General features: G+C 40.8%; 1 protein-coding gene and 1 pseudogene across 8 annotated transcripts in view; both read left to right on the top strand.

Annotated features, from left to right (window-relative positions):
* Positions 1-27,220, top strand: part of LDLRAD4 (low density lipoprotein receptor class A domain containing 4) — a 589,432-nt gene that overhangs the window by 507,762 nt on the left and 54,450 nt on the right. The window contains exon 1 of one of the 8 annotated variants that reach the window (XM_037508894.2): positions 25,454-25,634. The exons of 6 other annotated variants lie outside the window; for them this stretch is intronic. The gene's annotated coding sequence lies outside the window, so the exon portion shown is untranslated. One more of the 8 variants, XM_037508895.2, reaches the window with a different exon arrangement.
* Positions 9,810-10,298, top strand: LOC119243223 (chromobox protein homolog 3-like; annotated as a pseudogene).

Consider the following 27,220-nt stretch of genomic DNA (forward strand, 5'->3'; position numbering starts at 1 on the left):
ACTTGTAATCAGGGAAATGCGAATCAAAACTACAATGAGATGCCATCTTACACCAGTGAGAATGGCACATGTTAAAAAAACTAGCAACAACAAATGTTAGTGAGGATGTGTTGAAAAAGGAACTCTCCTGCACTGCTGGTGGGAGTGCAAACTGGTCCAGCCACTGTGGAGAGCTGTGCGGAGATTCCTCAGTCTGCTAAGTTGGAGCTTCCATATGATTCAGCAATTCTACTTCTAGGTATTTACCCAAAGGACATAGAATCATTAATTCAAAAGGGCACCTGCACCCCTATGTTTGTTGCAGCACTGTTTACAATAGCTAAGCTGTGGAATCAACCCAATGCCCAAAAATAGATGACTGGATCAAGAAGATGTGGTCCATATACACCATGGAATATTACTCAGCATTCAGAAAAGATAAACTTTTGCCATTTGCAGCAACATGGACGGAGCTTGAAGGGATCATGCTCAGCGAAATAAGCCAGAATGAAAAGAAAAATACCGGGTGGTCTCATTCATAGCAGGACTTTAGAAAACCTAAATAAGGGACCAGGAAAAAGACTAATTATAATAAAGTAAAAATCAACCAGCAACTATAAACCAGAAACACACTACAGGGTGGGGGAGGGGGGATTAGGATGAAAACAAGGGGGGTGGGAATTGTATGGGGAATGGTTCACAGCACAGAGGCTTAAACAATTCCAACTACTTTTCACTTTCCTCACAAGATCTCTTTCCTATCTCCAAATATATATAGGATGGTATTTTGCAGCTATCCTCTGTAGGATAGCTGGATCTTTGTACAGATTTAAGGATCCCAGTGCCCAGGCCAGGTACATAGGGATTTTTTTTCTCCAATATTTAGAAGCTATTGTTCATGATTTTTGTCTTTCCTCATTGAAAATGATTTGTCTATTTCTTTAGCTTTATAATGCCTATAAAAACAAGGTCACTTTTATACCCATCCCCCCCACAAGTAGGATGAGATGAATTTTTCACATATATAAGCAGTATTTATTTAACTATTCTGTAAAGTTATTGAATGTCATAAAGTAATTGTTCCTTGTTCCAAACTTGATGATGCACCCAAAAACCTGCATCCAAACTTGAATCTGTTAGAATAATACAACAAAATTTGAATCAGATCTTTTATCCCTTGACTTTGTATGAAAGTGCTCTCCTTCCCCAGAAGAAGTCCACTGCATGAACCTCTGCCCAGTGGTCTTACTGTATTTTAAGTGTTTCTACAAATGGTTTGCCAAAAGAACAAATAACAAAAAGAAAAGAAAAGAAAAGAAAATAATGAACATGGCAGCCACCAGAACACTTTAAAAACAAGTGTTAGTGATGTAGTCAGCAAAGTGCCTGTGAGCTTCCTGTCTATGGTCTGTCAATTCCTGTTGTTTGGAAATTTCAGTACACTACTGAGGTAAGTTTGTAACTTAAAACATGAACTTTTCTTTTTTAGGATTATGAGCAAACTATATAAAAATTTTTAAAAGTTTTAGAGTTCTCTGTTTTCAGATATGCTAGTAGTTTAGTTATCGCTACCTGCTCTATACTAGAAAAACGTTTAAGTTTACTTAGATCTTGCTCCATTTACACTGCTTTCTTGTGCTGTATATAGTAAATAAAGTTTTCTTTAAAGCAATTTTAAAAAAGAAGCAGGGTCATTTTTAACCTTGAAAATTTAGTCCCAACAAAATAATAATAATAGCCTATCTTGGCTCTCTTTAAATTGGGTAGCTGTTGTTTAAACTACTATTTTTTAAAAAATTTTAGACTCATGGAATGAAGAAACTTTTTTTATAAGAATTGCATCATTTTATAAATCCAGAAAAGAACCCACAGATTTGTGGTCAACTAAACTTTGACAAAGGAGCAAAGAATATGCATTGGAGCAAAGAAAGTTTGTTCAATAAATGGTGCTGGGAAACTTGGGTCACTACATGCAAAAGAATGAAGCTTGACTACTGCCTAACACCATGCACAAAAACCACTCAAAGTGGATTAAAGAACTAGACATAAGACCTGAAACCATAAAATATATAGAAGGAAATATAGACGAAACACTACATGATATGCACCTCAAAGACATCTTTACAGACACATCACCCAAAGCAGTGATAGTGAAGGCAAAGATCAACAGCTGGGACTACATCAAATGAAAGAGCTTCTGCACAGCAAAAGAGACAATAACAAAAACAAAGAGAAACCCCACTGACTGGGAGAACATTTTTGCACACAACACTAATGATAAAGGACCGATCACAAAAAATCTACAAAGAGCTGATGAGACTCCACAAAAACAAAGTAAATAATACGGTCAAAAAATGGGCAGAAGAGCTAAAAAGAAACTTCTCCAAAGAGGAAATGCAAGTGGCCAACAGGCATATGAAAAAATGTTCAACATCACTTGTAATCAGGGAAATGCAAATCAAAACTACCATGAGATACCACCTTACACAGTGAGAATGGCACATATTAAAAAAAACTAGCAATAACAAATGTTGGTGAGGTTGTGGAGAAAAAGGAACTCTCCTGCACTGTTGGTAGGAGTGCAAACTGGTCCAACCACTATGGAAGCTGTGTGGAGATTTCTGGACCTACTAAACATAGAGCTTCCATATGATCCAGCAATTCCACTCCTAGGTATTTACCCAAAGGACACAGAAACATCAATTCCAAAGAGCACCTGCACCCCTATGTTTACAGCAGTACTGTTTACAATAGCTAAGCTTTGGAAACAACCCAAATGCCCAAAAATAGATGACTGGATCAAGAAGATGCGGTACATATACACCATGGAATATTACTCAGCATTCAAAAAAGATAAACACATGCAATTTGCAGCAACATGGATGGAGCTGGAAGGGATCATGCTCAGCGAAATAAGCCAGAAAGAAAAAGGAAAATACTGGATGGTCTCACTCATAGCAGGAATCTAGAAAACTTTAATAAGGGACCAGAAAAAAGAATAACTATAAGAAAGAAAATACCAAAATTGACAAACAACTATGAACCAGACACTCTATGGGGGCTGGGGGGGGCAAGGAAAGGAGGGCTTGGGGTCAAAATAAGGGGGTTGTAATTATATGGGGAATATAAAAATAAAATTAAAAAAAAAAGAAACAACCCCCCAAAATAAAATAAAATAAATGAAAAGCAAATTGGATTAAAAAAAAAAGAATTGCATCATTTTCTAGATTCCTGAGGACATTGCCTGCTATCATTCATATGTGAAATAATACTCTCACAAGAATAATTTCCTTATCCTTCCATCAGAATGAAGCTTTAGAGCTTTGTGAAAAGACAGGCTCATTCCTGCTTGAGGCTGGACTCCCTAGTAACATTCACACCAGAAGTGGTGTCGTGTTTTGGTATTTCTTTTCCTTTCCTTTGTGAGTAATTTCATTTTTAATTTCTCTGCTCTAAATGAACCAATTTGGAGCTGTATGTTTTCACACAGCTGTTTTATACATTTTGGAGGCTGGGTATCAATTTTTATCCTTTAATTTTTGGATTTTTATCCTTTATTTGTTAAGTAGAATAGCAAAAATAAATCCATAATGGAACAAGGAACATATTTTCAAATATGTCCTTAAAATGATACATTATTTTTAAGTTTTTAACTTTCTCCCCTTTCAGAAAAGTGTAATATAGCTGTTCACCCAGTGAAGGAACAAAAGACACACCTCGCCCCCACCCATAGTTTGGTTTGCAGCAGAATAACCCTGTGTTTTCTGTAAGCAGCTTCAATTTTGGAAAACATGTTTAGTCTTACTATTTCTGTGTTCTGAGGTCTGAATTGTTCTTGTGCTAACAGCACAAGCTCCTCATAAAGAATATGTGACTACCACTGGTTCCTTGAAATTATCTTGATCCACTTTTAGAGGAAATGCTTCCCTAGTCCCAGAGTACAGCAACACTGTTTTTATGTTCAATGGTGCCCTCACACAGCTTTTTGCACACTCAGGAAGCTCAGCCAAATCATCCATCAACCCTCTCATCTTTTTTTCTTTTATTGACAGTTCCTGCCTCCAGAATCTTTTAATCTGTTTAAAGTAATTGTGGTAGGAGAAGTAAGTAAAACAACAGTCATATGTTACTCAGACCACCCCTCTGCTTGAGTTTTGTCCATGTGTAAGGTGATTAATGAGATGAAGAAAAGTAATTTAGGTTCCCATGACTTTTGGTTTTTCCAGGAAACTTAATATGTTGATGTTTGCAAATCCTTGGCAGAGACCCAGAGAGAGTTTGCAGTTATTCCATTTATTTCTCAACCAGAGTTTCTGTGCCTGTTCCCATTGGATTTTCAAACAACTGGCTTGTTTTGATGTATTTCTTGGGGTGGATTGTAGCACTTCAGCCAACTGACTACAGGCCATCTATAGACCTGCTGTTACCAGGGCACCTATAGCTGCTTCTAGACTCACCTTGGTCTGTTTTTACTGCAGACAGGGTCACTGCATTCAGTGTTGCCAGAAGCATCACCAGATTTCAGTTGTAGGCATTGATCAGACCACGTAGTAAAGTCAGAAAGAAACAAAAAATCAAAGTCAGAGGAAAATCAGTGAAAGGAGATGAGAGGATTCAGGAGAAAAGGAAAAGGTACCTTGTGATATTAGGAAAACACAGGTGAGGTAAGTTGAGGGTGATGATTGGTAGAGGAGGAGGAAAAGAGCAAAACAGGTGAAAGATGGAGGGGGACATGTGTCATTGTATGGGCACTGGGTTCTTACAACTACAAAACAAAGCAAATGAGGAAAGACACCAGCCAGATACTAAGACAATGAGTGTGCATGTGTGTGTGTGTGTGTGTGTGTGTGTAAAGCCCACTCTGTGAAGGAAGAAATCAAAATCACCCAGCTTTTAGGAGCCCTTATTACAGCTTTATAGGTGGGGGAAAAACTAAGGAAGATGCACGGGAGGGTGAAAGGATTCACCACAGACAGAGTGGAGAACAGAACAGGCAGACTGACTAAATACACTGCTGAGGGGAGCAGCGGGCAAGACAGGAGAGGTCTGCCACGACATATGGGACCCTCACTGGCTGGCCGGGATCGAACTGGTGCTGCAGAGGCTGTGGGCAGCTTCACAGCGTGGCGCTCAACCACCTGCACCACCAGGGGACGCCCACAAGCCCACTGATTATTAAAGCTGGAAAAAAAAATGATAAGCCTCAGGGAAAGCAACTATTAATAGAAAACAATTTTGTGTCATAGTTCCTTATTATTGTAACTTTATTATATTATTTTTATTTTTATAGCTTTATTGATATATATTATATATCATTTTTATATGGAAAACCCAGGTGAGGTCAGTTGGGAGTGACAATCGGTAGAAGGGGGAGGAAAAGAACAAAACAGGTGAAAGATGGAGGGGGACATCTGAAATTGTGTGGGCATGTTATTTTTATAACTTTATTGTTTGGTTTTTTATTATTTTTATAGATATATTATTATTTTATATTATTTTATAGCTTTATTGATATGTAATGTATATACCATACAATTTAAAGTGTGCAGTTCAGTAGTTTTTACTATGTCCACAGAGGTGTGCAGCAATTACTGCCATCTAAATTTAGAAACTTTTTGTCACCCCAAAAAGTAACCTCATATCCATTAACAATCATCCCCATTTTGTCCCACGCTTCCAATTCTACACAACCACCAATCTACTTTTTGTCTCTATAGATTTGCCTATTTAGGGCATTACATATAAATTGAAGCATATAGTATTTGGCCTTTTGTTACAGTCTTCTTTCCTTATCATAATATTTTCAGGGTTAATCTATACAGTATCAGCACTGCATTTCTTTTTATGGCTAAATAATATTCCATCTATGGGTATAACACATGTTTATTATGCATTCACTTGCCAATAGAATAGTTTTTACTTTTTGTCCATTATGACTGTGAACATTTGTATGTGCATTTTTTCCTAAGATTTATTTTTTTATGCACACAAGAACTGGGTTACAGGCCAGAGGTGCAGGGAGATGAGAGGATTCACCAGAGACAGATTGGGGAACAGAACAAGTGGATTGACTGAAATACACTGCTGAGGGGAGCAGCAGGTGAGAAAGGAAAGGTCTGCTGGGCCATGTGGGTTAGCTCCCTGGCTGGGGTTCGCACTCATGCTGCAGTGGCTACTGACAGCTTCATAGTGCTGTGTCTTAACCCCTTGCACCACCAGGGAGGCCCCAGTATGTGCATTTTTGTGTGTTGTTTACAATTTGTAACTTCCAGTTTTCCTCAATAGTTCACCATTTCACATGCCTACAAGAATATGGATGAGGGTTTCCATTTCTCCATGTTCTCACCAAACTTGATATTATTGGTCTTTTTATTTTAGCCATCATAGTATGTATGAAATGGAATCTCATTGTGGTATTGATTTGATACCTGATATTTCCCTGATATTTAATGCTGCTGAGCCTCTTTTCATGTGCTTATTGACCATTTGTGTATCTTTGGAGAATTGTCTATTTAGATCCTTTGCCCATTTTTTTAATTGGGTTATCTTTTTATTATTGCATTGTAAAAGTTCTTTATATTTTCTTTTTTTAAAAGATTTATTTATTCATGCATACAAGAACTGGGGTACAGGCCAGAGGTGAAGGTGTGTGTGAGGATTCACCAGAGAGAGAGTGGGGAACAGAACAGACAGATTGACCAAAGTACACTGCTGAGGGGAGCAACGGGTGAGTCAGGAGAGGTCTGCTGCACCATGTGGTAGCTCCCTGGCCAGGGATGGAACTCGTGCTGCAGTGGCTGCGAATAGCTATGGTTGCATCTTTACCCCTTGCGCCACCAGGGAAGCCCAAGTTCTTTATATATTCTATGTACAAATCTCCTATCAGATAAATGATGTGTAAAAATTTTCTTTCTGTGAGTTGTCTTTTCACTTTTCTTTGATATTGCTCTCTAAAGCACAAAAGTTTTTAATTTTGGTAAGGTCCAATATGTTCATTTCACTTTTGTTGTTTATAATTTTTGTTGCGATAACTAAGAAAAGTTTGCATAATTAAAGTTCACAAAAAATTTCTCCTGTATTTTCTTCTAAGGGTTTTATAGTTTAGTTCTCACATTTAGATGTATAGTCCATTTTGAGTTAATTATTTTGTATCAAGTGAGGAAGAGGCCAGGTTTGTTTGTTTGTTTTTTTTTTTTTAAATGTGTATACCAATACCATTTGATGAAAAGATACTTCTTCATTGATTGGTTTAGTTGATTTTCTCTACTTTTCTACTTTATATTTTATTATTTTCTGCTCTAAACTTTATTATTCTCCTTCATACTTTAGGTTTAATTTATTCCTGAATATATCTTAATTTGCTATATTACCTTTAACTAATTTTTGGAGACTTTTAAATAGTTACTTTTAAAAATAATTTTTGCCATTTATGATAATTTTCCTGGGGACTGGGTCCTTATCCCACTATACTTGAAGTGAATCTCTCAGTTTATATTTTAAGTATGTTCAATTTCAAATACATGATATGTGGCTAAATTATGTTTTCATCACATAAGTGAAACTAAATTATACAGGAAACATTTCTTTTTGTTTTTTGTTTTATAAATAGTATTAAGGATTATATTTAAATTTAATTTTGTTATTCCATTTTTAATTATATACTTACCTAAAGCAAATATTTTATTTAAAATCCTTAACACATCAGACCTTTGATATCATTAGGAGAGGTTAGCAGTTTTAAAAATGAATTCCATTCTGGGCCTCCCCGGTGGCGCAGTGGTTCAGCGCTGGGTTGCGAAGCTTGAGCGCTGGGTTGCGAAGCTGCCCGCGGCCTCTGCAGCGCCGGTTCCATCCCCGGCTGCTCCACCGGAGGAGGGTCCCACATGGCACGCAGACCTCTCCTGCCGCCCGCTGCTCCCCTCAGCAGTGTACTTCAGTCCTTCTGCCTGCTCTGCTCCCCGCTCTGGCTTTGGTGAATTCTCTCACCCTCCCTCACTTCTGACTGTACCCAGTGCTGGTATAAATAAATAAATAAATAAATCTTAAAAAAAAAAAATGAATTCCAATCTGAGAGGAGAAAGCATATAAGCATACATTGTACAAAAATGAACAATGATGTAAAGTATACATATATAAATAAATTTTTAAAAATAAGTAAAGATAAAAATCATTACAAAGTAAATAATATTACAGGTAGAATGAAGAGATTAAAAATCCTGAAAGATTGAAATGTCCAGACCACTGGCTTTGTCCTAGCAGTTAAGTGAGAGAGCATCTGAGGACTGCCCAGTGGCATGTCTTACTAATGTCATCTGTAGTAGCAGGAGAAGTGGCCCTGGAACTAGGGCTCCTAAATACCATTAGACCCCAACAAGAATCGCTAACACTAAAATGTTCCAGGCAGAAGGACAAAGAGAACTGGTTGCTTGAGACTTCTGGGCAAGGTTCTCCATTTACTCTCCTATGGGTATGAGCTAAAAATCACCAAGAAAGAGTATGTGTGACCACTGTTTCCCTATAGCCTGCCTAAGCCAGGATCTCTGCCTCTCAGTGGGTTAATATCCTAATAGAGAGTTTTTGTATAAGATATATTACAAGGTCTCCCTGGTGGCGCAGCAGTTGAACCCTGGGCTGCGAAGCTGCCCACAACCTCTGCAGCACTGGTTCGATCCCTGGCCACCGGTGAGGGTCCCACATGGCGCACAGATCTCTCCTGCAGCGCCCTCTGCTCCCCTCAGCTGTATACTTCGTCAGTCTGCCTGTTCTGTTCCCCGCTCTGGCTCTGGTGAATTCTCTCACCCTCCCGCGCTTCTGACTGTACCCACTGCTTGTATAAATAAATAAATAAATCTTAAAAAAAAAAAAAGACATATTACAGAAAAAAAATTGTAATGGCATTTGGATTTTCCCCTTTAAATTTTTTAAATTTCAGTTTTGTTAAAAAGATTAAGTACATTTCTGCCAAAAAAGTTATTCCTGTGAAAACTCTGAACATTCTTTTATTGCCATTCTATTTTACTGTATTACTGCTTCCCTAATTTGGGTATTTATTATTAAGAATAGCAGATTTGATTAATCAAAACAGTACCACACTTCTTCTTATTCATGTAAAAGACACTCTCAGATCTTGGAGCAAGTGATAGCCTGCTATACTAAACATTTGGGCTTCTGCCTCTTTCATGGTGGCAAAATATCCTCATCAAACTCAGTTGATCTTTATCATCTCTTGTTAATTGGGCCTCATACACACACCTATATTCTACTATTTCCATGTGGTGATTTCTCATTTTAAACAAAAGAAATTTGACTGCATCGTGGGTTTAAAAATTATCAAAGCAAACATTGTACAAAAATGAACAATGATGTAAAATATATAAACAAATAAAAATTTTTTAATTATCTTTAATTTTAGTACTTTTCAATTCACAAATAACATATTGAACTGAAGGGTTCCTTCAGACACATTATATATTTTCAGTATTGGAATAGGTTCAAATGAATCCCAAAGTGAGGAAGACAATTTAAGTCAGAAGGAAAAGAAAGGGTTGCAGACATTATAAATTAGAAATAGAAAAAGGAGGAGTGGGGGCTTTTTTCCAGAAACTCTGGCTTTTATAAATATTCAAGTTTATTTTTATTTACCTTTTTATGCTACCAGTACAGAACCAACTACTTGATCTTTTCAGAGCCCAGGAAAAGGAAAAGGATAAAAGACAATAACCTTAATTTACCAGAGCACAGATTTAGTTTAACACAAAATTGTCCAGGAAACCCCACAGACAGAGCAGCTCAGAGGCAATGAATACTAGCTCTTCAAGTCTGAAATAACAATGGTCTCCAATAAAACTGCATTGCAAAAAATTGGAAAGCGTAAAAAAGTTGAAGAGGAAGAACCTGAAGAATTTGTGGTGGAAAAAAGTACTGGACCAATCTGTAGCGAATAGATAGGTGGAGTATTTCTAATGGAATTGATTTACAGATGTTGACAATACTTGAGAACTTGAAGAAAATTTAGATTGTCCAGAGTTGATTGAAGCTTTATAAAAAGGAAATCTTTATGTGATAGTGAATCTGATAAAAGCAAATCAAAGAAGTAAATAGATGTTGCTGACAAACCAAGAGCCTTTGCAAAGGTCTCAACCTGAATGAATAATTGATGCCACAGTGAAGAATTAGTGTTTTTCATGAAACGGAAAGATTCAGATAAGGCAGGCTTGGTGCTGGCCAAAGAGGTAAATATGAGGTGTCTTCAAATTGTAATTGCTGCTTATGAAGAGAGACTAACTTGTCATTCTTGTCCAGAAGATAAAGCTAAATAATCGTATGCATTCATACGCATATTTATATAAATATATAAAATCTGGGTCTTCACTTTTTGATTTATTAGTATGTAGAAATAAAATGAAAATCAAGTTTGATGTGTTCATTTTGAAGTAGTGCTGGGAGAGTTGTTGAGAGTTTTGTGCATCTATAGCACGGTTACTTTGAACAAATAAACAAAAGCTTTCTGTAGTTGCTTTCTTTATCAGAAAAGAACATTTGCTACCATGGTATTTATTTTTTCTGTATGAGAGGACAGCTTTTCTTAATGAGGAAAATTTCCATAGTCACTATTCAAATCTGAATTTGTATTTAACTCATAAGTGCCTAAGATAATTCTGAGTATGTAGTTCATTTGTGTGTGTGTGTGTGTGTGTACATAAAATAAATATGCAAATGGTCTTCTCTATTTTTTTTCCACTGTAACACTCTCCAAACAAACATGACATTTTGTGACCATGGATAAGCCCACTTTCTGTGATGCCATCAACAAAAAGATAATCTTGTAATTGGACAATTTAAATATAAGTGATTTAAATGAGACAGTTTCAAAATAGCCATATCAGAATCCATATCTTATATCTATAATCACATAGTTGTATTTTATTTGCCAATCTTCTGAAGGAAAAATTTTTTAAATAAATTTTATTTTTATATTCCCCATACAATTGCAATCCCCTTATTTTGACCCCAATCCCTCCCTTCCCCGCCCCCCACCCCCATAGAGTGTCTCTGGTTCATAGTTGTTTGTTGATTTTGATTTTCACTTTCTTATAGTTATTCATTTTCCTGGTCCCTTATTTAAGTTTTCTAGATTCCTGCTATGAGTGAGATTATCTGGTATTTTTCTTTTTCTTTCTGGCTTATTTCGCTGAGCATGATCCCTTCCAGCGCCATCCATGTTGCTGCAAATTGCATGTGTTTATCTTTTTTGAATGCTGAATAATATTCCATGGTGTATATGTACCACATCCTGAAGGAAAATTTTATCTCTACAGCAACCTTCCCACCCAAATGAGAAAACTAGATAAATACTGAAGTGTTTTAAGTAGGCACACAGGAGTTCGTTAAGTGGACATTTAAAGGTGTCCTCTAGTGGGCTATTCCTTTACAAGAAGTTGAAATTTTTGTGTATTGACTAAAAGGTCATGATTCATGGGACTTGGAAGACTATTCATGGAAAACTGTTGGCAATTTAGGGCCTGCTGGAATACACAGGTGAACAACTTTTGTAACCTAAACTCTTGACCTGCACGTTTTTTCTTTACCCCAATGCATTCCTTACATGTAGGCTCAATCTTTTCAGTATTTTGGTTACTGGTTCAGCAGAAGTTAGGAAAAATAGTAACTTTGTAGTAATCAGATGTTATTCAACTGTATATTATTCATTATAAATACTGGTGAACAGTGGTCAGTAAATGGTTTTATATTCAAATAAAAAAGAAAATTATACAAATGTATAAGTATCAAATTTATGTTCAATAGTGTCTTCTCTAATATGTGAAAACTTCCATCTGAGATGATATTGTTAAATGGTCTCTGTGCACTCCAGCCCTTCCAGGAAACTTGATTTCAAAGAAGTAATTCATTCCTTGAGTCTTAAGTGGGACTTGTTGGTCAAGGCCCCTCTAAAAATAGGATTTGGCTCAGGGGTCATCATTGGAGTTAGCTGAGTTGTGGTTGGAAGTAGATTCTGGAGCCAAGCTTTGGCACTGCCACTGAATAGTAGAATGAGGTTGGCAAGTCACGTAACCTCTCTGTGCCTCAGTCATCACATCTATAAAACTGTGATAATAACTAGTTTATCATATGCAATAATACATTATATGATAATTAGAAGAACTAAATGGCTTAATTAAATGAATAAAATGCTTTGGAATACTGTCTGGCACCAAATATGTGCTATGTAAGTGCTAGCTGTTACTACTGTTACTATTTCAATTAAGCACCCTTCTTATTTGCTCTTGTAGGACAGCCTGTTATTCGTTTATTCATTCACCTGCTCCACATTGAGCATTCTGCTGGGAGCTGCACTGAGTCTTACCTGTCTCACTCCTCCACCAATTTTGCTCAGGCATAAACCAGAGACCTCATGTACAAACACAGTTCCTGGCTTTCCTTATTTCCCTTCATGGTGACTGACACATAATAAGTGCTTATTAGTATTTACCAAATGCAGCTCTGGAGCTTCCATAAATGAGGATGGACCTCATGTTTTCAGTGGAGCTCCAACTCCAGAGAGCAGTAATTATTGTCTTTAAAAAGCATATATGTGCAAGGCTAGTCTTAGTACCAAAGATAAGAACATAATATAATTATATGGCTGTAGGGTAAGGAAAAAGGTATCAGGCTTTTCTGTCCTCCCACCATTAGGATAGATGACAGAACCCTGCAGTCCTGAATGCATGCCTGATGGCGGGCACCTGCAGAAGGGATTCACCTGGGCTTTTAAGGGCGGCGTCACGGGGAAGCCAAGCAGAAGCCAAGAAGCCGAAGAGAAGCCGAGAGAGAAGCAAAGAGGAGAAGCAGAGAACGCCAGAGAGCCCAGAGAGAGTGCGGATTTGCTGGGGGCTGGGAGGAATGCCAGCCTCCCAGCCCCCCAGCACCCCTGCCTGCCATGTAATCCCCATAAAAGCCTGGTAATCCCCATAAAAGCCTGCAAAACCACTGAGGACTCTGACTCCAACTTTACCCGGTCTGCTGGATCCTAGAAAACCTGCACCGTGTCCATTCCAGGCCCTTACAATTGGCGTAAGTCGGCAAGATAATCCATGCAAATGAGTATAGAGCCTTCCGAAGACCTGGAGGGACTAAGGAGTAACAGACTGTGTTTGCCTGTGACGACGTGGAAGCGTCATGGCGGCACAGAAGGTAGACACCGTCCGGGAGCTGCGGGACAAGACCTCAGCTGGAGGAAGAGACGCCCGAGAGGACCAGCCAACAACCCCTGAGGCAGCAAGAATCAACAGGAAGAGAGCACCATGATTCGGAGCTCGCCAGTGATGATGGCAGGGAGGGGCCTAATGGACTTGTACTGATGGACTTGGACTGACAATCCCGCCAGAAGGTGGAGGACCTTGGCAGGTGTTATGTTTTTTAGAGAATCTGGGGGTGGCCAGTGGGCCTTGATGGCCAAAAGCAGCCTGTGTGTGCCCAGCAGCCAGGCAGAGGAGAAAAGCCAACTGAGAAGGCAAGAGCTGGTGCTGATGCTAAGTTGAGAAGCCCTGAGTGGCTGTTAAGCAGCCTGAGTATGCTGAAGAACTGTGAGTCTCGTAAAATCACCTGTGGATGATGCCCTGCTCGTTCTTGAGTGAGGGTGAGGAGCTGAGGAACCCGTCCTTGGGGGACGGGTGGGGAACGTGGCTTGGGGTGGAGCCCAAGGCGAACATAGAGTTTGGATCCCCGACCCATGTGCTTGTGCAGTGGATTGGCCTGAGTGCAGGGGTCTGCGAGTCGCATGGGTGGCTATGAAGGCCAAGTGTTGGAGCGACTGCAGACAGAAACCCTGAGGGTTGGCGATTACCCCCAACAGAATAGAATCACCAATCCCAGAGTGAGTGCATCCTGGGGGTGGATGCTGTGTGTGGCTTGTAGCCAAGACTACAGCCAGAGAAGGTCAGGAAGCCTGACGGCTCCTGGCGTGTTACAGTAGATGCCGTGAGTGATTTCCCCTCCCTCGTATGAGCAGTGCCTTCAGCAGCAGATTTGGTGGCTCATCTGCTGGTACCAATAATTGTCTTTTGCCACTAGGTTGGGGCCCTGCCCGGACTTACTTGTATTCTGTGGTATTTTGTTGTTATATTGTGATGTATTTGCTTTTGTGGGCCATGGCTGCGTTGTTTATGTTTGCTAAGAAAATTGTATGGCAGAAAACCCTGAGGGGGTGGACTGTAGGGTAAGGAAAAAGGTATCAGGCTCTTCTGCCCTCCCGCCATTAGGATAGATGGCAGAACCCTGCAGTCCTGAACGCATGCCTGATGGCGGGCACCTGGAGTAGGGTGTGGGCATAGGTAGATGGGATTCACCTGGGCTCTTAAGGGTGGCGTCACGGGGAAGCCGAGCAAAAGCCAAGAAGCCGAAGAGAAGCCGAGAGAGAAGCAAAGAAGCAGAAGCAGAGAACGCCAGAGAGCCCAGAGAGAGTGCGGATTTGCTGGGGGCTGGGAGGACTGCCAGCCTCCCGGCCCCCCAGCCTGCCATGTACCTGGTAATCCCCATAAAAGCCTGCAAAACCACTGAGGACTCTGACTCCTCCTTTACCCGGTCTGCTGGATCCTAGAAAACCTGCACCGTGTCCATTCCTGACCCTTACAATGGCTCTTCTGTGATTTTTGACTTAGCATATGCTCCAGTACAGTAACTTAATCCTTGCAATATACTGTGACTTTTTCTGAGTTTTTGAAGAAATTAATGCTTTGCCCAAAGTGAGAAACTGAAAGGTCTTGGAACTTGTAAGGCAGGACTGGCCCTAGCAGGTTTTCTAGGCTCCCATGCAGACCAGGTAAAGGAGGAGTCCTGGAGCCCTAAGTGGTTTTTTGCAGGCTTTTATTGGGATTTAGCAGGTACACAGCAGGTAGGGGGGCTGGGGTGCTGAGAGACTGGCAGGCCTCCCAGCCCCCAACAAGTCTTCACTCTATCTGGGCTCTCTGGCCTTCTCTGCTTCTTTCTCGGCTTCTGCTGCTGCTTTCTCAGCTTCTCTTTTGGCTTCTACTGGCGTCCCCGTGACGCCACCCTTAAAAGCACAGCCTTAGGCCAGGTGAATCCCATCTACCTATGCCCACACCCTATTCCAGGTGCCCGCCATCAGGCATGCGTTCGGGACTGCAAGGATCCATCATCTATCCTGATGGCGGGAGGGCAGAAAAGCCTGACATTTTTCCTTACCCTACAGAACTATTTGGACATGTCCTGGAATTTGTAAGCAAGACAAAGCAAAATTCCAGAGCCAGTAATGTCTACCTCTCTTCCACATTCAGATCATCCAAAAAATGCTTGATTGCAAAGGGGCCACTCTCTTAGAATCTTCTAGAATAGCAAACACAGCATTGGTCAAAAATTTAGCAACACATACTAAATATGGATATCCACATATGTGTGCCATACACTGTATGTGCACAAGAATGTGCATTGTTGCACCTCAAAAATATCTCTACAGACACATCACCCAAAGCAGTGATAGTGAAAGCAAAGATAAACAGCTGGGACTACATCAAATGAAAGAGCTTCTGCACAGCAAAAGAGACAATAACCAAAACAAAGGAAAACCCCATCGACTGAGAGAACATTTTTGCACACAACACTAATGATAAAGGACTGATCACAAAAATCTACAAGGAGCTGATGATACTCCACAAAAACAAAGAAAATAATCCAGTCAAAAAATGGGCAGAAGAGCTAAAAAGAAACTTCTCTAAGATGAAATGCAAATGGCCAACAGGCATATGAAAAAATGTTCAACATCACTTGTAATCAGGGAAATGCAAATCAAAACTATAATGAGATGCCATCTTATACCAGTGAGAATGGCACATATTAAAAAAAACTAGCAACAACAAATGTTGGCAAGGATGTGGAGAAAAAGCAACTGTCCTGCATTGCTGGTGGGAGGGCAAAATGGTCTAACCACTATGGAGAGCTGTGTGGAGATTTCTTCACCTACTAAAGATAGAGTTTCCATATGATCCAGCAGCTCCTCTACTAGGTATTTACCCAAAGAACACAGAAACATTAATTCAAAAGGCCACCTGCACTCCTATGTTTATAGCAGCACTATTTACAATAGCTAAGCTTTGGAAACAACCCAAATGCCCAAAAATAGATGACTGGATCAAGAAGATGTGATACATATACACCATGGAATATTACTCAGCAATCAAAAAAGATAAACTCATGCCATTTTCAGCAACATGGATGGAGCTGGAAGGGATCATGCTCAGCAAAATAAGCCAGAAAGAAAAAGAAAAATACCAGGTGGTCTCATTCATAGCAAGACTTTAGAAAACCTAAATAAAGGCACAGGAAAAATTAATAGCAATAAAGTTAAAATCAAAATAAACAAGCAACTATAGACCAGAGACACACTACAGTCAGGGGTAGGAGGAGGAGAAGAGGGATTAGGGTCAGAATAAGGGGGGTGGGAATTGTGTGGGGAATATAACCAAAATGAAAATGCATACATTATGCAAAAATGAAAAATGATGTAAGAATTATATAAAATAAAATGATTTATTTAAAAGAAGATGTGCATTGTTTGCCTGAAGTATAGTGCTATTGAAAGTGGAGTTACAAACATCTTGCACCTCCTTGAGTCTATCTAGAAACTGGATGATTTAGGAAGGCTATTCAGCCATCCAGCTTTTGGATTAACTTGAGAAGTATAATATATATATATATTTTAATTCCGAATGGCCACATTGAATATTTTAATTTTCTGCTTTAGTATTTATATTTAAATTTTAGATATTCAAGTACTTAGTGTGCTTTTATAGAGAATGTGTATATATGACAGGACTAGCATAGATCATTTCTACCACCTGATAAAAAGCCTCCCCTTGATGATGTCATGTCAGTTTTATAAAGACACCGCCAATAACCCTTATTGATAGGGAAAGAGTTTGGGAGTGCAATCAGTTGATTGGCTGGAAGAACCCATACAAAAAATGGAAAACTGTTTCCAGAACTCTTCATGGCAGGGCTATACTTTCTTGAAGCTTGGCTCTCTTGGAAGCAGGGATGCCCAGGATGTAAAGGAATTAAGGTAGATTCATGAAGTAGATTGATGGCATCTTCATGACATTCGTGGCACTTAAATTTTTCCAGAAGGCAAAATTAGAGTCCTTTATTAACATGTTATCCAGAAGTCTTTATAAAGAATGCCAAATATCCTAAAAATTCTATTTCAACAACAGAGGCTTTATTAACATAACTTTAACATAACTGGTGATATTTGCGTTCTTGTGAGTCCTGGCAACATTGTCAGCCCCTACTGTTTCTCCTGAAGAGTAGGAGCACCTGCCCTATGGTGCTCAACCCTTCCCTTAACACAAGTGGGCAATATCTGATTTTACAGACAAAATGCTTGCATACTGACTAAAATTGTTAAAAAAATCACTGTTGAGTAGTAATTGCTTAGGCCCAGAACTAGATCCAATTCTCATTTCCTATATGTAGTATGCACAAGTCACCAATTCTCAAAGCTTCATTTTACTCATTTAATCCAAACGAGGAGTTTGGGAGCCTGTGAATGCTCTAGGCTGGGCCATACAAGGACCCACCCATCACCAGTGACCCTTGACCACCCACTGGGAAGCCCACTCAACCCTGGGCCCAGACAGCAGAACCTCAGGAGCCACTGGACAACCCAATCTGGGCTGCTCAGTTCTCATCCAACATCAGCAACACTGAGCCACCCTCTTCAAAGCACTCTAAACCACTGGACAACCTATCGGTGCCTCAGAAACAGGCACAGTCCCCAGACTGGGCAATACAGGGCCCTACCTGACAGACTTCCCTGAAGAAACACTGCTGCCAAGAAGATAATGGGGGCCTCTCCTGGTGGTGCAGCGGTTGAGCGCTGGGCTGAGAAGCTGCCTGCAGCCTCTGCAGCGCTGATTCGATCCCTGGCCACCAGTGAGGGTCCCACATGGCATGACAGACCTCTCCTGCCGTGCCCGCTGCTCCCCTCAGCAGTGTATTTCGTCAGTCTGCCTGTTCTGTTTCCTGCTCTGGCTCTGGTGAATTCTCTCACCCTCCCGTGCTTCTGACTGTACCCAGTGCTTGTATAAATAAAGAAATAAATCTTTAAAAAAAAAAAAGAAGAAGAAGAAGATAATGGAACAATGTAATAGAAAAACTTGCAGATAAAAACTTCTAATCAAGAATACTCTATTGCAAGGCTCAATTTGAGATATGAAGAAGAAATAAGGTCTTCTCAAGCAAGCAGAAACTGAGGAGTTTTCAAACAATAGAACTCCTCTTCAAGAAATATTAAAAGAGAGAAACACCCAACAGAGAACAGAACAAGGAAACAGAACCACAAAACTAAGGACTTTCATATATCAATAATCACTCCTAATGTAAATGAAACTAAACTAACTAATTAAAAGATATACAATATCTGTTTGATAAGGAAACACTTTTCAACCTTCTTCTATGTCCATGAGACACACCTGAGCACCAAAGACAAACATAGACTCAAAATAAAGGACTGGAAAACAATTTTACAAATGAATGCAACCCAAAGGAAGGCAGGGACAGCCATGCTAATATCAGATTTAAAACAAAAAAAAAAGTAACAGGATAGACGTACATGGACACTATGATTAAGCAAACAAGGCACCAGGAGAACATAGCAAACATCAATATATACTCACCAAATGAAGATGCACCAAAATATATTAGGCAACTACTATCAACTCAGAAAATAGACATTGGGGAAAAAATATATTTGTTGTAGGAAACTTAAATACCTGACCCTCACCAGTTGACAAATCAACAAGACAAAAAATGAGCAGGGACATCTGGCTCTGGTGAATTCTCTCACCCTCCCACACTTCTGACTGTACCCAGTGCATGTATAAACAAAACAAACAAACAAACAAATAAATAAATAATAAAACATGCCTCTATTAAAAAAAAATGAGCAGGGACATAAGCTTTACAGAAGAAATATGACCACATGGACCTAATAGATATCTATAGGACCCTGCACCGCCCCCCCCCCCAAAAAAAAACAGAATATACATTTTTTTCAAGTACACATGGGTCATTTTCTAGGATTGAACATATATTGGGCCACAAGATGAATATCAACAATTTCACGAGTACTGAAATCTTACCAAGTCTCTTCTCAACCATGAAAAGTGTCAAACTAGAAATCAGCTACCAAAGAAAAGCATAGAAAACCTCTAATGCATGGAGACCCTCTAATACATGGAGACTGAACAACACACTACTGAAAGACTACAGGTTCAGAAAGGAATCAAGGAGGAAACAAAAAAATCCTCAAGACAAATGACAATGATGTAACATTACAGAACACATGGGCCTTAGCAAAAGCACTACAAAGAAGGAAATATATAGTAATACAGGCCCATATCAAGCTCTAGAAAGAGCCCAAATAAAAACCTTCTCTCTCATCTTGAGGAACTAGAAAAAGAAGAACAACAAAAAATACAAAAGACAGTAGAAGAAAAATTATGTTTTCTGATATTTCTTCCAAACCATGGGGTAGCAAGCACTATGGTCGAAGAATATGCAGAATATATTTTTACATAGCAATCTGTGTTGCCATTTTTTTAAAGATTTATTTATGCATACAAGAACTGGGGTGTAGGCCAGAGGTGTAGGCCAGAGTTGCAGAGTTGTGAGAGGATTCACCAGAGAATGGGGAGCAGAACAGGCAGACTGACTGAAATACACTGCTGAGGGGAGCAGCGGGCGAGTCAGGAGAGATCTGCTGTGCCATGTGTGTTGCTCCCTGGCCGGCTGGGAATCAAGCTTGTGCAGCAGTGGCTGGCAATAGCTTGATACCTCTGTGTATTTAACCCCTGCGCCACCACAGAGGCCCTGTGTTGCCATTTATTAAGCACTAAGAATATATTAGTAAATTAATTCATGCAGTAGGCTGATATCCACAAATATCAAACTATTACTGTTTTAAGTCTGCAGGAACATAAAAGCTTGTATTCTTTTAAAACATTCATTCATGACTTTGAGCATAGCAAACAAAATGTCCTATTTTGTTTTCTAAAGGCCAAATTCTAGGGCTTAATTTTTCTGTGGAAAATCTCATCTCAAATTTGAATTCTACAACATAGTCAAAAACCTCAGCGGATGGGACTGTATAATGGACAGGGACATCAGTTCTTCACAAGAGTTGCATTCAGGGCATGGGAAGCATGTAAAATGGCCTCAAAAGCCTCTGGAAACATGCAGAGATACAGAATCTTTAAGGTGAATTAGTGTCCAAAGGGAATCTGACAATCAGGCAAAAAAAAAAAAAATGCAAACTACATCCTTGTTAATTTGCTGACAACCTTTGGTTAGTTTCAGGGGACTCTATAGTTAATTGGTTCTTGGATAATTCTGAGTTTGCTTCCTGTTGAGCAGAATGGAAGGTGGATGGACAGGCGCTTCCAGATCAGACTGCCCATTGTCCTAACTTCCAGCCTGCCTCTTTGCAGCCATTTTGAAACAGGGGCAGTCAAGGCAGGGAAGATGGTAAGATGGGATACCTGGATAGACCAGAATGCCCTATCCACCTGCCCAGGCTCTCAGATAGGAGAGGTGCCAAAAAGCCCCTCAAGGCCAAAAACCAAAACCACAGGCTATAACAATACAATACCCACACAGTAGGGGCCTATGGGCTATAACCAAATGAAAGACAGTGCCCAAGAAGAGGATGGGCCACTGTTTGTGGTTTCTCACCTGTGTTGCACAATGGCAAGAGATCTCAAGCTCCAGGAACAACCATGGGGTTTATTTTACAAAGAGCTTACTGTAGCCACAAGTGGCTGGCTATCTCACCCAGATTAGTGTCAGTGATGGTCGCCACCAGTTACCAGGAGTACTGGACAGCACTGGCCAGTAGTGATGGTCATTGCTGGTCCCCCAAATGCAGTGTCAGAGACACCAAATGTTAACAGCTCTTTGTGAGTTATTGGGCTACACCAACAACAAACAGCTCTTTGAGATACCAGGCCGAGGGCCTGTTTGGAGAGACAGGACCAGAGGCCATATCTGCATAGGTCTTTGGCTCTCTTCCTTCCTCAGAGGTCGCTGCTGGATGCTTCTTTTCTTCTTTCTTTGGGGAACAGGAAGTCTTCCCCTTCTTTCTTCTTCCTTCGGAGGCTGGAACCATCTGTCCCTTTTTCTTCAGAGAATGGAACTATCTGTCCCTCTTTCTTGTGCAGGCTGGAACCATCTTCTTTCAATCTTCAGCAGCTAGAACAGTCTGTCCCTCCAATCTTGGCTTATATCCTCTTTCAGGGTGCCCCGCCCACAATTGAAGATTGGACCATCTTCAATCCTGTGGCTGACTAGACCATTTAGCACCAATCAGCTCATAGTTTACATCTGATTGGTCCATTCTACAATACAGGGAGTACTCAGCTGCATAGAAGGGCTCTGAGAAGCAACTGCCACAACTGACAAAAGGGCGGTTGTTGGGCTCCGAGGAGCAACTGCCTTAACTGACTTGTGGTGGAGCAGCAGGGTGAGAGAACACCACTGCTGCTGCAGACCCCTGCCACTGAGGTGGCTGGGTTCTGGTAACAATCCTACCTCTGACAAAATGTTCACGCTCTCTGAGCCTCAGCTCCCTCCTCTGTAAAGTGGGATAAAAAAAATGTACCTCAAAGGTTTGGTATGAAGATTAAAATGCTTAAAACTGCCTACAATGTCTAGGCAGTTTTAATAGTCTTACAAATGCTGGTTTTCTTCAGGGTAACCATGGTAAAAATATTCCCAACTCTCCAAGTGGCCTTTACCTGTGAAAATGTATGTTATGAGTGAGATACCTTTTGAGGACATGTGCATGTGGAAGAAGAGGCAGGACAGATAGAAAAGCCCATGGTGATCAAATCAAGGTTTGGCCCAGGCTAAAAGATAACCCAAGTTATATGTGATTGAAAGACATTCTGGTATAGCAGAGCACCAGGAGATTGTTTCTTAAGTTTATGAACTCTGAGTAACCCTGAGCTAAAATCCCTGTCCTGTGGTCTCTTATGGCCTTTCATGTCATTGACACTCCCAACTGCCTTAGCTTGTCATATTCAAATCTTGATTAGAAGCCATCCTTGTTGTTCAGTTCCTTAATAAACAACTACCTACACATGGAGCCTATGACCAGTTCAACTCTGCAGTGAATGCATTGAGTTACATTGATGGTCCAGTGTATTTCCTCCTAGGAACTTTAACTACTTTGTTAAGTATTTGTCAAGTGAATTAATGAACTGAAGCATTTAAAGAGGAAACTTTGAAGATATTGATAGAGGGAGTTTGTGAAGGCAGAGACCCTCCATGAGCTTGCTGCTCTCAACAGACCCTTGTAAGATATCTGTCTTGTAATTATAAAGCAGAGACATACTGCAGGGGAGGAGGAGGGAGCAGGATCAGAGGTAGGGAGGGAGGAACACGGGGGACTGAGGTGATGGTACATGGGTGCATTGGTGAAACTCTATGGGGACTACACCTGAGGGGGTGGGAGGAAGCAAATATTGTTTAAAAATGAACAATGGGACCTCCCCGGTGGTGCAGTGGTTGAGCGCTGGGTTGCGAAGCTGTCCGAAGCCTCTGCAGCACCGGTTCGATCCCCGGCTGCTCCACTGCCACCAGGGGAGGGTCCCCCATGGCACGCAGACCTCTCCTGCCTCCTGCTCCTCCCTTCAGCAGTGCACTTCGGTCCTTCTGCCTGCTCTGCTCCCCGCTCTGGCTCTGGTGAATTCTCTCACCCTCCCGCGCTTCTGACTGTACCCAGTGCTTGTATAAATAAATAAACAAATCTTTATAAAAAAATAAAAATAAATAAATTAAAAAATGAAAAATGATGTAAAAAATAAAAAAAAATTTAAAAAGATATCTGTTTTGGACAACCCTGCCTTGCACCATTTCCAAGCCTTATGCTCTAGACAGAAAAATTTTGTACACCTTTGAGATATTTTATTACTACACAAAATCCCTGTTAGTAAAATCAGCTCATTAGAACACTCATTTTGAGTATGCATAATTACTGACATGGAAAAAAAAAAAAAAGCTCTTGAATGCAAATGTTTTATCCACTTTCTGTTCTGTTCAGTAGACAGGTCTCTTCCCACATCTTTCTGCTGTGTGTGATGCCATTTTCTCTGAAATAAATGAAAAGAAAAGCCCCAGAATTCCGCATACCATCAGGGTCAACTACAATGAGAAGTCTTCAGTGTATGAACTCTTGGGCCACCATCTGACCCCTGTTCTTTCTTCCTGAAGCATCCTCCTCAAACCAAGATGGTACTTAAAAGGAAATAAGCTCAAAGTTAAGACCACCACCTGGTGGCTGAGCCTCAACAACCCTTCAGTGAGTGCTGAAGAGTGGTGACATTGCCCTGTCAGCCAGGCAGCCTGAGAGCACACGCCAGACAAGTCAGGGGCTGTGGCAGACACTCTTGTGGACCAGGAGCATAGCACACACTCCAGGAATGCACAGCAGATGTGCCTGTGCAAGATGTGGGCAGTGTTTTAAAAATAATTGTCATCTGTAAAGTCAAAGGTTTTTGAAGTGATTTTTAAAGAGATTAAGCATTGAGAATGAATAAACAGAATGAGCAAGGAGATTATTTGGGTCACTTGTGACCCAAATGCACAGTGATAAAAGTTGGCCACACAACAGGTGGAGTAGAATGCCCTGCAACCATGAAAAATTAAAAATAGTGATTTTTTTTTGTACATTAAATATGCATTTTAAGTAATGGCAAAGCCCAAGAGTATATTATATGCAACTATTTCAAAGTGAAAGTATTAACAAATGACAGAACAGACTTTTAGCTCTCACAATGTTAACTAAATCCCTGATTTTCCTCCCCGGTGGCGCAGGGGTTGAGCGCTGGGTTGCGAAGCAGCGCTGGTTCAATTCCTGGCTGCTCCCTGGCCACCGGAGGAGAGTCCCACATGGCGCCAGACTTCTCCTGCCGCCCACTGCTCCCCTCAGCAGTGTACTTCGGTCCTTCTGCCTACTCTGCTCCCTGCTCTGGCTCTGGTGAATTCTCTCACCCTCCCGCGCCTCTGACTGTACCCAGTGCTTGTATAAATAAATAAATAAATAAATCTTTTTTTTTTTTTTTAAAGAATTTAAATCCCTGATTTTCAAAAACAGACTTACATGACAATCATATGCAATCTTGTAAATATTCTTTAAGGATTTGATTTCAGAGGATCCTGTCATCCTGAATAAACTGACTAGAAAGTGCCCTCCCCAGATGACAAGCACCCTGCCAGGGCTGCAGAGACAGAGCTGAAGACCTGCTGGCTAGCAGGAGAGGGAGTCTAACTACTGCTTTCTGAAACCACTCTCCTCTGGGAGACACCAGTGCATATGGTTGTGCTCCAGCCCACCCAGTCACCTGAGAATCGCCCTCTACACCAAGCCCTGCGAATCTGAGAAAAAATCAGAGGAAAGTATAACACAAAAGGGGAGAGTTACATTTGGGGAATTACTGGAAGAAAAAAAAAAAAAGTTGCCTTGATTAGCACTTGCTAACGCATACAACTGCTAATTTTCTTGCTGAAAATTCCTGTTTCTTTTCTCCACATGAAATCTCTGAAAATTCTTGGCAATTCTTTTCTTCCTTTCCTGCCCCCACTGCCAATACTTAGAGCATGAGGTAATGATGTCTTTTAGCCAACCCGAGGGCTGCGATGACATCAAGCCCAGACACTGCTGTTGGCCCCAGGTGATGCGTGGGGCCTGGCTGCTGATGTAACTGTACTCCTTGCTAATGCTGGTAGTAACCAACAGCATTTAGTTTTGCTTTGACAACTCCTACAGCCAAAACTATTATTATGGCCCACGTGTCATTGCTGTTTACCCTAAATAAAGGAAAACAACGGCTATTCTGGGTACAGAGCAGTGCGTGGGGCAGGTTATTTGCAAGATTATCATTATACATTGCCCCTCTCACTGTGGCCACACAGTGATTTTTTCTGAAAAGCACTGAGGCAGCCTGATCTTAAGTCTCTTTACATAGCCCCAGAGCGTTGGAATGCACTGGAGATATCTTACATACATTCCAAACAAACTGTTTAGACCTCAGGGGAGAAAGAGACTGTGTTTGCACAAAATGAAACAGGAAAAAGCTCCCTCCTGAGAGATGTCTCTGCCTTTGAATTACCTTATCTTATTACCTAAGAAATCTTTTTTCATTTCTGAACCTTGCAAAATAAACCTGCACAGTAAGATCTTGAGTCCTACTTTTCAGGAGTCTCTGTGGTGTATTTGCGCTATTTAGCATTGAGAAATAATAAGGAAAGAGGTGAGGGTAGAGGAAGAGAGGAAGAGAGAAGAGGTGAGAGAGAGAAAGGGGAAGAGCTGTCAGGGAGGGAGAGTGGGAGGGAGGAAAGTGTGAGTATTTCCTGCTGTGGTTATGAGTTTACCAATTGCCAGAACAGAGCTTAGCTGCAAGAACTGTGGGAGCTGCTCCCATCAGTTAGAGATTTTGGGGAGAGGAGAGCCCAGAGGACAACCCAGTTGCCTGGCTCCTGGCATGACGGATGCTGTGGGCACTCCAAACCGGACACTCTCTCGAAGCTGACCCTCTGTAGAAAAGCAGGAGCAGCTAAGCGCTCCTGCCTGCTGGAGCTGCCTGGTAAGCTCTCTCTCCGTCAACTCTGAAAGCTTCCAGTGGAAATCAAGGGAAGAATACTGTGGTAAGATTTGCAGATTCCCCCTTTCTGTCTTGTCTGGTTTGATATTTGCCTGTTAAAAAGATTACTGAATGTGGTAGAACAAGGTGATGGATCTTGCTGCATTCCGTTTGCCTGTGCCCCTTGGGAAGGCAAGCACAAGAAATGCAGAGTAAACGTGGCAGTATATTGCCATATATACGACACCAGGCGTTCAGCTGTTCACAGAATTCAAGAACTTGGACATAGTATCTGCTCTGTGACACCACCAGCGTCCTGCCAGGGAGCTGCTGATTTCTGTGGATAGTAGTTGGTAATTGGGAGCCAAAGTCTGTGCGTCTGTGGTCAGAACCACACATTTGAGTCTAGCACCTGGGTTGGGCCCCCCTGATACAGGAGAGAGGGAGGGAGGGAACGGGGGAAGATAGTATGGGGGCGGTGGGAGTTTCTGTCACACTCTACACTGGCTGTAGCCGCAGCTGTGAGCTGCTTGGAGAGGAGATCGTGGAACCTAAAGGGATGCTTTGAACCAGGGAAGGGGGGCGAACTGTGTCACGGCTGGACTCCCCTTGCCGAGGATTTGATTATGTTCCGTGAGCACCTAAGCAACAGCACATTGACGGAGGCCCCATTTAAAGACCTGTTCTTGAGAAAAGGTACACTTCCGAAGCCCAGCAGTGGGCGATGCCTGCTCTCTGAGGTTTGTTGTGGTTGTTCTTAGAGTTTTGTTTGGGGGCACAGTTGAGACTAAAAACTCTGAAGGAATTTATGTCTACCTGGGAGGGAGGGTCTGAGGCCTCTATAGGAAGATATACTTTAGGCTTTTTCATCTTCTCATCTGCAGTCTGTTTCTGTTGGAGATGTTATATAAATACACAAGTTTGTTGCTTTAAGATTTATTTTTCCAAAGACTCAAATATACATGAAGCTAAAGCCTCCCCCCAAAATTCTCTTGTTATTAAACTCATGAGTACTATTTTTTCACCATTAAGTCACTGAAAATAGCATCCTAAAGAAAAGAAGTATTTCTCAGGATGTGGGTAGTTTATTGGTTCTCACCAGTGCAGTAAGAGTAGACATTAGGAAGAAGAGCTGTGACTGCGAGGGATACAGAGAGAGTTACCAAAGTGAGACAGATGGACAGACTGACAGCCAAATTTGAAGTACTCTGAAACCACTGCTTTTAACTTGTGAATAAGACTTGTGCAGCTGTATTTGTTTTCTGATACACTTTCCTAAAGGAATAATGTGGGGTGAGGTGGATTTTAAATGAATCCAGTAAAGGGATTTATGGTTTTATGTATATGTATTTCCACAGAGTATGGCAGAAGGAGACACTTTTTCAAGGTTTGTAATTGGTCTTATTCCTCTGTTGTATTTCCAGAAAATCTGCTCAATCATCCTTGATCAGATCATATTTAGCTAAATTTTCTTTCTGAAAAGATCATGAAACTCTGGGTTCTAAAATGCATGGTGAAAAGTTGTATTGGGCTTAGACCTTGATAAACTAAGACGATGTCACTCTAGCTGCATGAACTCATGGTGTTTA

This window comes from Talpa occidentalis, unplaced genomic scaffold, assembly GCF_014898055.3.
Source record: "Talpa occidentalis isolate TD23 unplaced genomic scaffold, MPIMG_talOcc4v2.1 talOcc4.13, whole genome shotgun sequence".
NCBI lineage: Eukaryota > Metazoa > Chordata > Mammalia > Eulipotyphla > Talpidae > Talpa > Talpa occidentalis.